General features: G+C 35.4%; 1 long non-coding RNA gene across 1 annotated transcript in view; it reads right to left on the minus strand.

Annotated features, from left to right (window-relative positions):
• The window catches only part of LOC115455284, a 44,124-nt gene that overhangs the window by 1,605 nt on the left and 30,466 nt on the right, over positions 1-12,053 (minus strand). The window lies entirely within an intron of this gene.

Raw genomic sequence — 12,053 nt, forward strand, 5'->3', positions numbered from 1 at the left:
TAATTAAGCCCCTACCCGCCCTACATTCGCGCTCACTAACTTTAAATAGGCATGATTTAAAAACCCGATGTGATAACTTTTGCTTTTAAACTGTTAGTTTAAAACCCGGACTGCTCGACCACTTCAAAAGCGGAAACGTACTTTTTCATCTTTTATTTTAAACCCGTTTTAATTTAATATTTTAGCAGATCATTAATATTGTTTTTATTTTATGAGGATTAATTAATATAACAGAAATTATTTAAGACAAAACGCCAATCGGATTGCTATAAACATTGGTTAGAAAGTTTATAGATAAGCTTGGACATGCTTTGAAAAAGCAACTGAGGTCGAATGCAAGACAATAATCATAAAAAATGAACTGCTTATTGCAGATTTTTCGAAACTTACACTACGAGATGGTCCGTAACTGTACTGTAGGACTGTATACTCACTAATTTGCTGTTGTCTTTAAATATATCTCGGATTTGCAAGTTTTCCGATACTTCGCAAAGACCAGAACTCTCGTTTAACACCTAAATATTTCACGAAAGTTGGGCGAGGGAAGTTTTTACAGTAAAATTGCATTAAACTTTGTCTGTGCAGTAGCGTCGAGTCAAATTATTTTGGATAAACCAATCTACAGGATTTTCATTACGGCTGTTTCGTGATAAAAGCTCTGTCACTTCGCGATCATATATGGAACTTAATTAAATTCGCGAAATACAGTCATTCCGCGCGTATACTTTTTTTGGGGGAAATAAAACCGCTGCGAACAAAGGTGAGTCGAATAACAGAGCCGAGACAGTTTTTTGTCTGATTAAAATTAATTAACTAACAGCAAATAAGTTAGAAACAGAAAACAAAATAAAATATGAAGAATGTTTAAAAATGTCGCATGTCGCCTGGTTAGGGGCTACTTTGCCGGTGATATTATGACCACACGAGCCGTGTTATCGTAAACAGCTTAGCCGGATACCTATTACCTATGACTGCGGGCCCGTAATCCCCGTGTGTGCAGCCGCTGTGTGCACTGCGCAGTGTATTCTTACTAGATTAAGTTTTATTGTACAGCAAACTTTGTGTCGGGAGATCAACAGGCGCGGTCAATATAGCGTCTTATTCTGTGAACCGTAAGAAGCCGATTTTGTGAAAATAATATATTATATCATAGAGCTTAGACTAGAATTTACAATGACAAAATTTTTCAGTTTATTTTATAAAATCTCAAATTATATAGAAGGATATGTAGATTTTTTTTTTGATTCTTCTTGTAATTTATAAGGAAGGAGCGTTTGGATAACTTCTAGAATGAATTTTGTATAACAAATATTTTACGAAAGGCATTTTTGTGTTCTACGATAATTAACGGAACATCAAGGAATAAATAGGACTGGATTGATACGGGTTTTCGTATTAAAATTTCGCTGCGTTTAGTAAAATATTAGATCACTGCCATGTTTAAGTGAAATCTCGCAATAATTTAATTCGCATCGGATACCCTCTAGTTTAGCTAAAACTATAAATCTAAAATACTTTTTAACGGAAAACAATGTTTTGTTAAATACCAACCTCTAAAATCTAAATTTGAACAATCAAAAACTATTTCAGATAATAATCAAAAGAAGTCGCGATGCCGCTCGAGAATTTTTAAAGGTTTTTTAAAACTATTAAATAAAATTTAATATTTATTTTTAAATATTTCTTATTTAAAATATAGATCATTTATTTTTAACTGAAACAAAATTTAAATCTAATGAAACCACTCGCACAATTAAACCACGCCGAAAAGCTAAAAAATTTTTAAATCACAGTCGGTTTGTGCTAACAAAGGGCGGAAGTGGTAGAACCAATAAGCAAATGGGATAGATACGTGTACCTGCACGGAGTCGGGAACCGCCGCAGTCGCAGCGGGCGCGCGACCGTCCCCGACCTCGGCACCCGACTGACTGTTCACTGTTCAACGCGGGATGGGAGTCTATCAGGACGAGACCCGGGAGTTCCGCGTACAGCCTCCGTCCCTCTCGCCGCTACTGACGCGCACCTACCTTTCAGCCCACCACTATCCCAGCCTAGGACACACCCCCGACCTTATTTATATACCTTTATGTTGTTCAATCAATAAATGTATGTGCAATTATTATGTGCATACGCTCTGTATCGCAGTTTCGTTAATGAGCAAGTGGCCGCAGTAGGTTGTAATTAATGTGATTGGCATCATTTTTAATAAATTAAACTACATAACACTTTGATTTACAATTTCAAACGAAGAATTTAGTTTGTTCAAATTGATTTTGTTCAGTGCTAAACCTAGATGACCTATCTTATTTTTCAAACGAAGAATTTAGTTTGTTCAAATTGACTTTGTTCAGTGCTAAACCTAGATGACCTTATTTTATGTGCGTATTGTGTGTCCAATCATACATTTTTAATACCCGACTACAATTGGTTTATACCAGATATGATTAAAAGGAACTTTGTTTTAACAAAAATATTATCTCCGCGCGGCGGCAATTAATTTATCAACTATTAAATTCTCTAATGATTAGTTAGAAGTTTTTAGAAGAATTCGTCCAGATACCTGATGGATCGGAATCAAACAAGCTGTAGTGATGGTATTTAAATTTTCTTTGTAATTGAGGTTTTTCATAGATGACAATATCTTTGCTAATTTATAATACGGAAGAACAGTTTCAGAGAATCCTTTAAGATAAATTTCTTAATCAGCTGAACTTATGATACACTTAAACCAACGGAATAACGTAATCTTTACCAAATAATTACTTATATCTATATCATATATCGGTCAATGTACTTTAAAAAGTAAGCGGACGAGTTCGGACGGATATATGAAATGACAAGCTTCCCTCAACTTCATCTAATGGACTTACGTGAAAGTTCGCGAGGAAGACTGTCAAACGCCAGTTAGGTCTAAATTTTGCCTACATGTGAATTAATGGCTGTCTACATGCACACTGACCCCGGATACCTGAAGACGGGAAACTGGCAAAGTTTTAATACTTTACCGGACCACTGTATTAAAGTATCGACTAAGAATATATTTCCCCTCATTAGCCCGGTCTGAAGAGATTCGGCACACGCGCAAGTGGGCTCTTAAAGTATGCAGTAATTTCGAATGGACAAATACGTAAGGCACATAGTATAAAGGATTTTTTTCATCGTACGTAGGAGAAGCAGGCTTTTAAGCACTAGTTGCGTCCTAACAATACCAGAATCAAGTATTTAGCGAACTAGCATCACAAAAACACATAACAACCACAATTAAAAACCTTACAACTATCCGCGAAAAATTTAAACGTGTATACACATCCCTCAACGAAGATCACATAAATAGATCATTCAATTTTGTACTACATTAGAAGCTAGTTGCAGTTACTTTCATTCCATAATAAAGAACGAACGCGGACAACGAACTGCCGTCACGTTTACATAAATGCATCGCTGCAGATCCCATATTCGACGCCACTTATATGAATTTTAAATTCTCGCTTTTAGCTTTCAACGAATCGTCCACCCGGATGTTTTTAGGCACCGTATAATAGACAAAGTTAATACATGTCATGCATATTTAGTTGCAAATATAACGAGTTACAATTTCAAATGCAAATAAAAATTGATAAATCGCCGCGTGACGTCGTCAGGCGGGATTAGACGACGTGCACGACATTCCGATGGACTAGACCGCGTTGGAAAAATACTCAGCGAACGGTACGTGAACCATTTGCATTTCTGCCTGAACCTTATGTCTTAGTGATTGAAGTGATCTTGTGTCCTGGACGTACTCTGACGTCGCTTATTGCAAGGCGCGTCTTTCCGTAGACTAAATCCAATAAGGACGCCGTCGTGACATGCAAATATGATTTTTATCGCATCTCCTTACTGGCTGTCGCCGTCGTGCCGATAATTACACACCCCCATCTGGCAGCGGGTCTAAAATGCCGTTGACGAGCTATGGAGGCGGGTGGAGCTGCCATTCCATTTATTTGTGGGATAATTTCAATATTCCCATAAAGTACTATGAAAGCAATTGCACCCATGTTCCTCTCGGTCTCTCCCTAGGAGCGACCCCTCGCACCTCTCTTCTGCATCAAATTACATTAGAGCCCGTAAGCGGCCATCTTCGTGGGATTGCCTCGCAACACTCCACTCCGGATGCATCTGAGACGCGCGTTTCCTATCATGTTTAGCGTGTCTGATGCTTTTGATATTCTAGTTTCTTTATTTATTTGACACTCGATACCTACGTCGTTCGTTTTGCAAATTTGTGAAACGCCCCAATTATTTACAAATCGCAATTTACAAAGAAAAACCGCCTACTGGATGCCACAACTAAGTAGTACATCAATATAAAATAACGAAACTTATATTCTATACTTTATTAATTAGTTAATATAAACGTTCCTAATGCATTTACAGAAACAAAAAAAGATTATATAAATCATCACAAAACAAGTAAAAACCCGTGCAACGTCTACATTTGCGTGTGAAATTAATTATAACTGCACTTATTATTAACAGGTTCGACACAATAACAAAGAAGGTGCAAAAGTGGTTGATTCCAGTGAGTCGCGTTATAAGAAAGCCTGGCATAATCTTGGCGATAGTCGAGAGACGACAAGTCTCTTTAATCGACACAACACTGTATTGTCGGCTGCATACTAATTAATATCCCGTGGCAGGGTTAAAAAACAATTAAATTGAAAAATTAATATAAAATACATTCACATCAATAAAAACAAATATAAAATAAAACACCTTCCTCTTCATGTGTCCCATTATTTGCACAGAGCCGTGCGGATAAAGTTTTGACAACGAAAAATAAATTAAAAAACACTAAATAAAATTCAGAGTTTAAAAATAAGATATTGTATATTTTTTAGTCTTTTATCGAGTAGCTATAGTGTTACAGTGGGTTTTGTGTCCACTAATAATTACCGTTCCCTTACGATACGTTTTATTTTTTCTGACATTTTTCTCCCAATAAGCCCCGATATTCAGTACGGTTCGAATATTACAAAATTGGATTTCAACGTGAAATTCCAGTTATTTGGGAAATATTTCCATACTGTTATGATACATATTTATTTTTTGTTGGAAGGAATTTTAATCTTTAGAACTTATACTGAAGTTATAAAAAATCTTCTTTACAAGAAGCTACATATCCCGAGTGGTTAATGGTCTATTTAATTTTTATTCTGAGAATGGACACGGTCCGAGCTGCGACGAGTAGTTAGCAATGAGTTAGTTATTATGTTACAATGGTCTTGTTAATATCGATTTGAAATTTAATTGAATAAATAACATAAAATACAATAATGTGACTACACAAATTGATTGTCGTAAATCTCAAATAAATCATGTAAAATGTATCAAATTGGACATTAAGACGTGTTAAGCTGTATACGCGATAAGTAATCTGTATATTGTGAACATGCCCTGATAATAACTTCGTACCAACTGTATACATTCAGATATGTTTATTTGATTATATTTATAATACTGTATGCACATATTGACGAGCGGGCGACAGCTTAGTTGGAGACAAAATGGTCAGCCGCGACGAAAATTCACAGATTCAAACGCAACATTACGTGTGGATTGCCAATTATAGATCGCTTTAACAGTATAAGAAATCATGAGAGAACATACATACCTGCGTATTCTGCGTAAAGCTTTCGAAGGTATGTGAAGTCAGCCAACACTTTCAGTAATAAATGAGGCGCGTGCGCAGTGGACATTAATACAGGGCTGGTATTACTAGTATGCAGAGAGTAGCGAGTGAAGTACTGGAGATTATAAGACTAATTGAATCTCATCCCGAGAGGCGCAGTATCGTACCTTGCAGATTGCAACATAATTACTGTAATGTAAAAGTGTCGATGACGTTGCTCTGCTGTTCATAATCTGATGTGCTTACAATGAACTGAACGACCGGTACGTCCTACGCCAAAAAATCTAATGTATATGTATGGAACATCTACTATTTCAAATATATATAAATAACATGCTAAAACATTAACCCCTGAATATAAATATCAAGTCTAAATTGTGCCCATGTTCGGTATATTATTCATTTATTAATAAAAGGTCCTGTCATCAGCAATTACCCGTAACCAAAGTTTGAAATACCGAACTAAAATATTTAAGAGGGGCAATGGTCTATATTCAAATTATACCTGTCTCCCGTCTTCTCACAAATTAGAGTTCTATGAAAGCTACCGAAACAAATATAGAAAATGTACACTTCGATTAGAATATTCAACGAAGCGTTTCAAATTGGTAGTACAGAATTATAATACTGTTAATGATGTCACAACAGTTATTTTAAAACTATTTTAAAATTAGCTAGACAGATAAAAATACAAAATGCACAAAGTATCGCTGCATACTACTACTGCTGTCTACTTTTCCGCAAATGTTTTCATTATATCACTACTTTGTTACATAACTCTAACCAACTTACAATAACCATTATAAACCTGTAACTTTTTTTTCCGATGTTCCAATATGTTTTACGTGTGTGAGACAGAGTTCCTACCACGGGAACACTAACCATACCAATTCGTATTACTGTAAGTACACAAAGGAAAAGCAGAGATTTATTTCACTTCAAATACGAGACTTGTGACCATTAACTAATAGGAATATTGCAGATATAAAATGCATAAAGGACGTGCAACATAATTATATTAGCTGTTCGGGGCAACCAAGATGAGAAAAATATCTAGTTCTTTAATGAAGATGGCGTTGACGCTGCGCCATTTCATTAGAGCTACAAATATAATAACATCAAAGTCGACGGAGACTCCGGCAGTGACTACATGGACTTAATATTCCATTAATGTTTTATCATATAACCATACAGCATTTTTAATGCATGGTAATGTTTGTTTTTTGTTTATTATTGGGATATGTATTCTTTTTTAGCTTTATTTCATTTACCAGTAGTGCCGGTAATAAGAAATTCAACTACAATATACACAAAAAGGAGTGTACCTATTATATTATGTTCAGACTAATTGTCATAAAATAGTTACTGGAAAATCTTAATTACTACTTCAAAAATGACCCAGCCGAAACCTCATACAAATTTTATATCCAATACATGTATTGTAATTAAAACAAATATTTTGCGCACAGAGATTCAGATCATGGATGGAAAACTAGTGGCTGGTGAGACCAGAAACATCTGCGATGTGATTTACTTTGTCTTGAGGATGCGCACTACGTCCAAAGACTGCGTTAACAGAGCTGAACATTTCGTATTACGTATTTTCTACGACTCATTGTACCACATTAATCCGATTGGTAGTCCGAGACCGCCTGCTCCTTCGGTCAAAGGCCACGATATGTTTCTTTTTCCCTTTGTACCGTTTTGGAAGCAACAATCGGATTGTGTTTATGGCTCTTTGGTTACATTTTGTGTGAAATTTAAAATATGAAATCCAAGTAAAGGGAATCGATACCCACAAGGATAATACCATTGTAGCTGTACTAAGAAATGGCGAATAAACAATTTCTATACATTGTCTGGTAATTCTGTTTACAAATACAAGATTTCGGTTTTATGTCGGCAGATTATATTTGGACAATTTTAGTGTAAAAAGTTTTTGATCTTTCTTTGTTATCTGTAGTGTAAACTAGCTGATCCTGCAGACGTTGTCCTGTATTTACTATGAATTTGTAGCGTGCATTCTGTCAATCGCTGACAGTTCAAACAACTGACAGTAAAATAAAATTAATATTGTCAAATTTTCATAAATGTTCCAATGTTCCGCTAAACTTCCTTAATTTTTTTCTTTCATAAGAACCTTCTTCTGACAATAACTACACAACAAACAAATAGTTAGCCAAATTGTTCCATCCGTTCACATGTCATGCGATGACCAAGGAAAATAAAGATTCATTTATATGTAGATGTAGATTATCTATAATTTCTTCACAGAGATCACCTGCGCTATTGATATGCACAAGGCAGGAACGCATCCGAAATGTTTACACGATATAGTCGACATTAGGGCTCATCCGAAAACACACGTACTTTTTCATAAACTTTCGATGTATGAAGGCTTTTTGATAGTGACCCATCCGTCAAAAAATGTGCCCAGATTTATTTACAAAGCTCCATATTCGTACGAAGTGCGCTCGTTAAAAATAAACCTCACGGAGCTTTCGACACATGTCGAATAAAATACTAGAAACGTTCGTTAGTTAAACATAATATTCTGGAAACGGATACTGTGGGACATCGGAAACCGTACAGGATTAAATCCAATACGAATATTCGTGGAAAGCAATCTAAAAGAGGCTAACGCTGCGGGCTACGAAATGGTAAGGTTTTTTTTTTATTTGACAGTCAGTGGAGAGGTTCGGCATCGCATGTGTACTCGATATTCGACAGTTTTGACATTTGGAAATATTGGAAATATTACCAACATCTAAAAACGTAGCTTTTATTAGTTTTCCGTTGCTATGGTATATTTATATTACTCTACAAGTAAAGTCTTAACAAAATCTGAGCACGCGTTTTAATCAAGAAATATATTTAAAACATAAAACATGAGATTTAGACTTAATATAAGTAAGCACACAACATGTACGCCTTTTTGTCCTCAAGGGGTAGACGCAACTAGGGAACCCACTTTTCGCCATATATTCCGTCCCATAATGTTATAGGGAGCGAGGCTATCACAATATCGGGCAGAAATTCCGGACTCCCCAGGGGATACTGAGCAGAAAAACGAAATATTACTTTATACATTATAAATATTACATATCAAATACTTATTAACAGTATGACAACTAAGGAAGACATCATTATATTAATAGTCGGCCGGCAAGGTCGAATGGGAAACAATGCACTGATTGTAACGCAATTAAACTATCATCGTCTTGTAGACATCAGTTACATGTCATAATTCGACGCTTGAGAGGCAATCGTATCTGAGCGACAATCAGAAATTTTTGAGTAGAGTGCTTTAAAGTTTTGATTTTAATATGAAAATTCATAAAAATTCAATTTTTTATTTTATAAAGATATAGTGTAATGTTATTATTGTCCCAGACCTACAAAACCTAGATCAAATGACACAGGAAAAAATGGCAATTCAAAATATTTATATAATTCATTTTCGGTATGTTTGTCGCTTAGATATGATTGTCTTTCAAGGGTCGAATTACATTTGCCACCGACGCTCTTTATTAGGACCAGTGAGGGACTTGCGATTGGCCACCCTAGATACTACCAGCCGTCGGTCACTACTACGAATTGCAGACTAATATGTTTAACTCACGTAAGTGAGACAATTTTACATAGTACATATGTTAGTTATCATATTTGGGGTCTATACATTATAAATGTATATGTATTTTTTTATACTTGCCTATGCAAGTATAAAAAAATATTTTAGATATGGAAACAAATCTAAAATAGTTTGTCGTTAAAACTCATTTTCAGTGCGTAACGTACGTTATGTCTAAATTATTTAAACATTTACGGTGTCCAATTTTTTGCCGCGTTTATCGTTTTGTGAACCTATCTCCATATCAGTCCAGATTTTAGACTCCGGGCTTAAAAGCCTTATTACTTTTGCTCAACCCGAAATTCGAACAAGAGGTCCTGACATTTTAGTGTAGAAGTCGTACTGCACGCACAATACAACAAAGCCAGCGACGCACTTGTATAACAAAGCTCTGCGTGACACATCACTGCGCTCGTTACATCTTTAAATACTAATTAATTACACGCGCTACAAAACAAATATCCAGGAGAGAAAAACAAAATAACTATTTCAAATGCATGTATACTATAAAAACTTGTATAAAATGGAAGATGGCAAAAACAAAATGGCCGCCTGGTAAAAGGCGAATGGAATTTTTTATCTTCAGATGAAAAAGTTGCTCTTGCGAATAGCACTTTCTTCGTTGCCGATCTGGGTACTGTAGACTGCGATCAGTAAAATCACGATCGATGGTGCATCGGGAGACAATAATGCTCACGGTCAATAACAATAAATCAACGCGACCTCAACCTATCAGTCGACATTGTACGTGCGAGAAATAGTTAATTCTAATAGTACGGTTTCAAATTTATTAGGTAAGTAATATATCTTAGTTTAAATAAATCACTTGGCATTATATTCTACTAAATAGTTGTGCAAATGGAAACGCACATGTCTGATAGATTAATATAAAACAATTAACATAATACAACTTTTCATCCGGAAAACATTTCATAATAGTAATTATCACGCACAAAGAGATTCGAGCATCACTGACCTTAAAGCTCACAAATCAAACGCCATTTGTAACAAGTACGAGATATATCGGTAACAATGAGTGTATTATTATCTTCGAATGACCGATAACAGGCGTCTGTCTAATTCTATTGCATAACGACACGTGCAAGTGATTCGGCAACAGATATCATGTTGCGTGCGTTTGCGGCCGATTTGTGATAACGCGCACTGTGTTAGTGGGGAAGGCGGATGGTGTTTACACAGCCGACGGAATTTGTTCTAGAATCTAGACCGGCGTGTAGAGAATTATTTTTTATAGACAACTATATTTTATCGGTATTGTGAATTAGAAATTATATCTAATTACAATTGTTTAGTCACTTAAACTGTTTCAATTTATATTGTCACAGGACTTGACGAGAATACTTATTAATGTACACACATATCTAAGGTTACTAAAAATATTGTATATTCCCTGAGTTTCATACAGACCTGTTACTGACGCATAAATTAAAATAATTATAAACAGACAATGTTTACAACTTTACCATTTTATATAAAATCTCTAAAACTATTCAAGCTATTTTATAAAAACTTTCACTATCACGATATTGCCTTAAATTAAGAAGATATTTTACCACAATCAATTACTTTCATATCCAATGAATACAGACAACAGACACCACACCACGTTACAATACATTTTGCATTAATGCAGGAAAATACACCTATTGAGCCATCACTCTCGAACGAGGTCGACAGGTGCATCTCGGATACACAAGCCTTTAGTGCTCACGGAGAAGTGACGTCACTGACACAGTGTGTTTTGGGCACAAAGCCACCATTCACCGTGTAATACGGGAAGATATCGTGTATCGATAGTCGGTATCAACTTGGTGTATTCATAAGTCATGACAAGATCGATGCGGGTGGATTAGGTGCCTTGATCAATTGTATACCTGCGTAGTCTTAAGGTATGTCCGTAATCTGTATATGCTATAGTAAGTTGAAGGATTGTATAGTTAGGCACTTTATTAACTAAATTTAAAAAATAAGGACTTTTTCTTGCTTTGATTTAAAGCAAAGGACAAAATAACACTACGCTTCATTCTAGAATTGTTCCAGCGCTTATGTTGGTATTTCGTAGCTGTTTGAGACTCAGTTTTAGTCCCTATGACATGTTTATATAAGCACGAATACAGTACGGCTGTTCTCGCTAGAGTACCGCACCATAAGTAAAATACATTTTTTGAGAATTATATTTGAAGCCAAATTTTATAAAGTTATTAAAATAAATAAATTTGCCTAACTAATCTTTTAATACTCGTCTATATTGAAAGGAGTGAAATGAGAAATTTTAACCCATACATCTACTTAACTGAATTATGCGGACAGACGAAACATAATATTATCGCTGAAAACTTTATACAGAAATAATATATGCGTTGTGAAGAGTCATAATTAAAAACACACACCTAACTTGGATAGCACTGTTGCGTGGCGTGATAAGAAATCCAATAATAAAACTCCAAATATAATTAAAATAAATTCAACTATTTATTAATCCATGTTCCAACCCTTTCATACCAATCACTCGTGTCGCCGTATTTGCCCGCCGTACGTTCGGTCAACTTTGCCTATACTATTGTATGAAAACGAACATTATCCTGGCAAACATAATTTACCAATTCGAAACCAGTTAGCGTGAAGAGTGCGTGACAAGCTGCATGTGTGCAATGCAAATAAGAGAACATCAGCGACAATTTGATGACAATTTACTGTAGTTATTGAAACGTGCAATTTATAATGGTCCAT

Source organism: Manduca sexta, chromosome 27 (assembly GCF_014839805.1).
Source record: "Manduca sexta isolate Smith_Timp_Sample1 chromosome 27, JHU_Msex_v1.0, whole genome shotgun sequence".
In the NCBI taxonomy this organism is placed as follows: Eukaryota; Metazoa; Arthropoda; class Insecta; order Lepidoptera; family Sphingidae; genus Manduca; species Manduca sexta.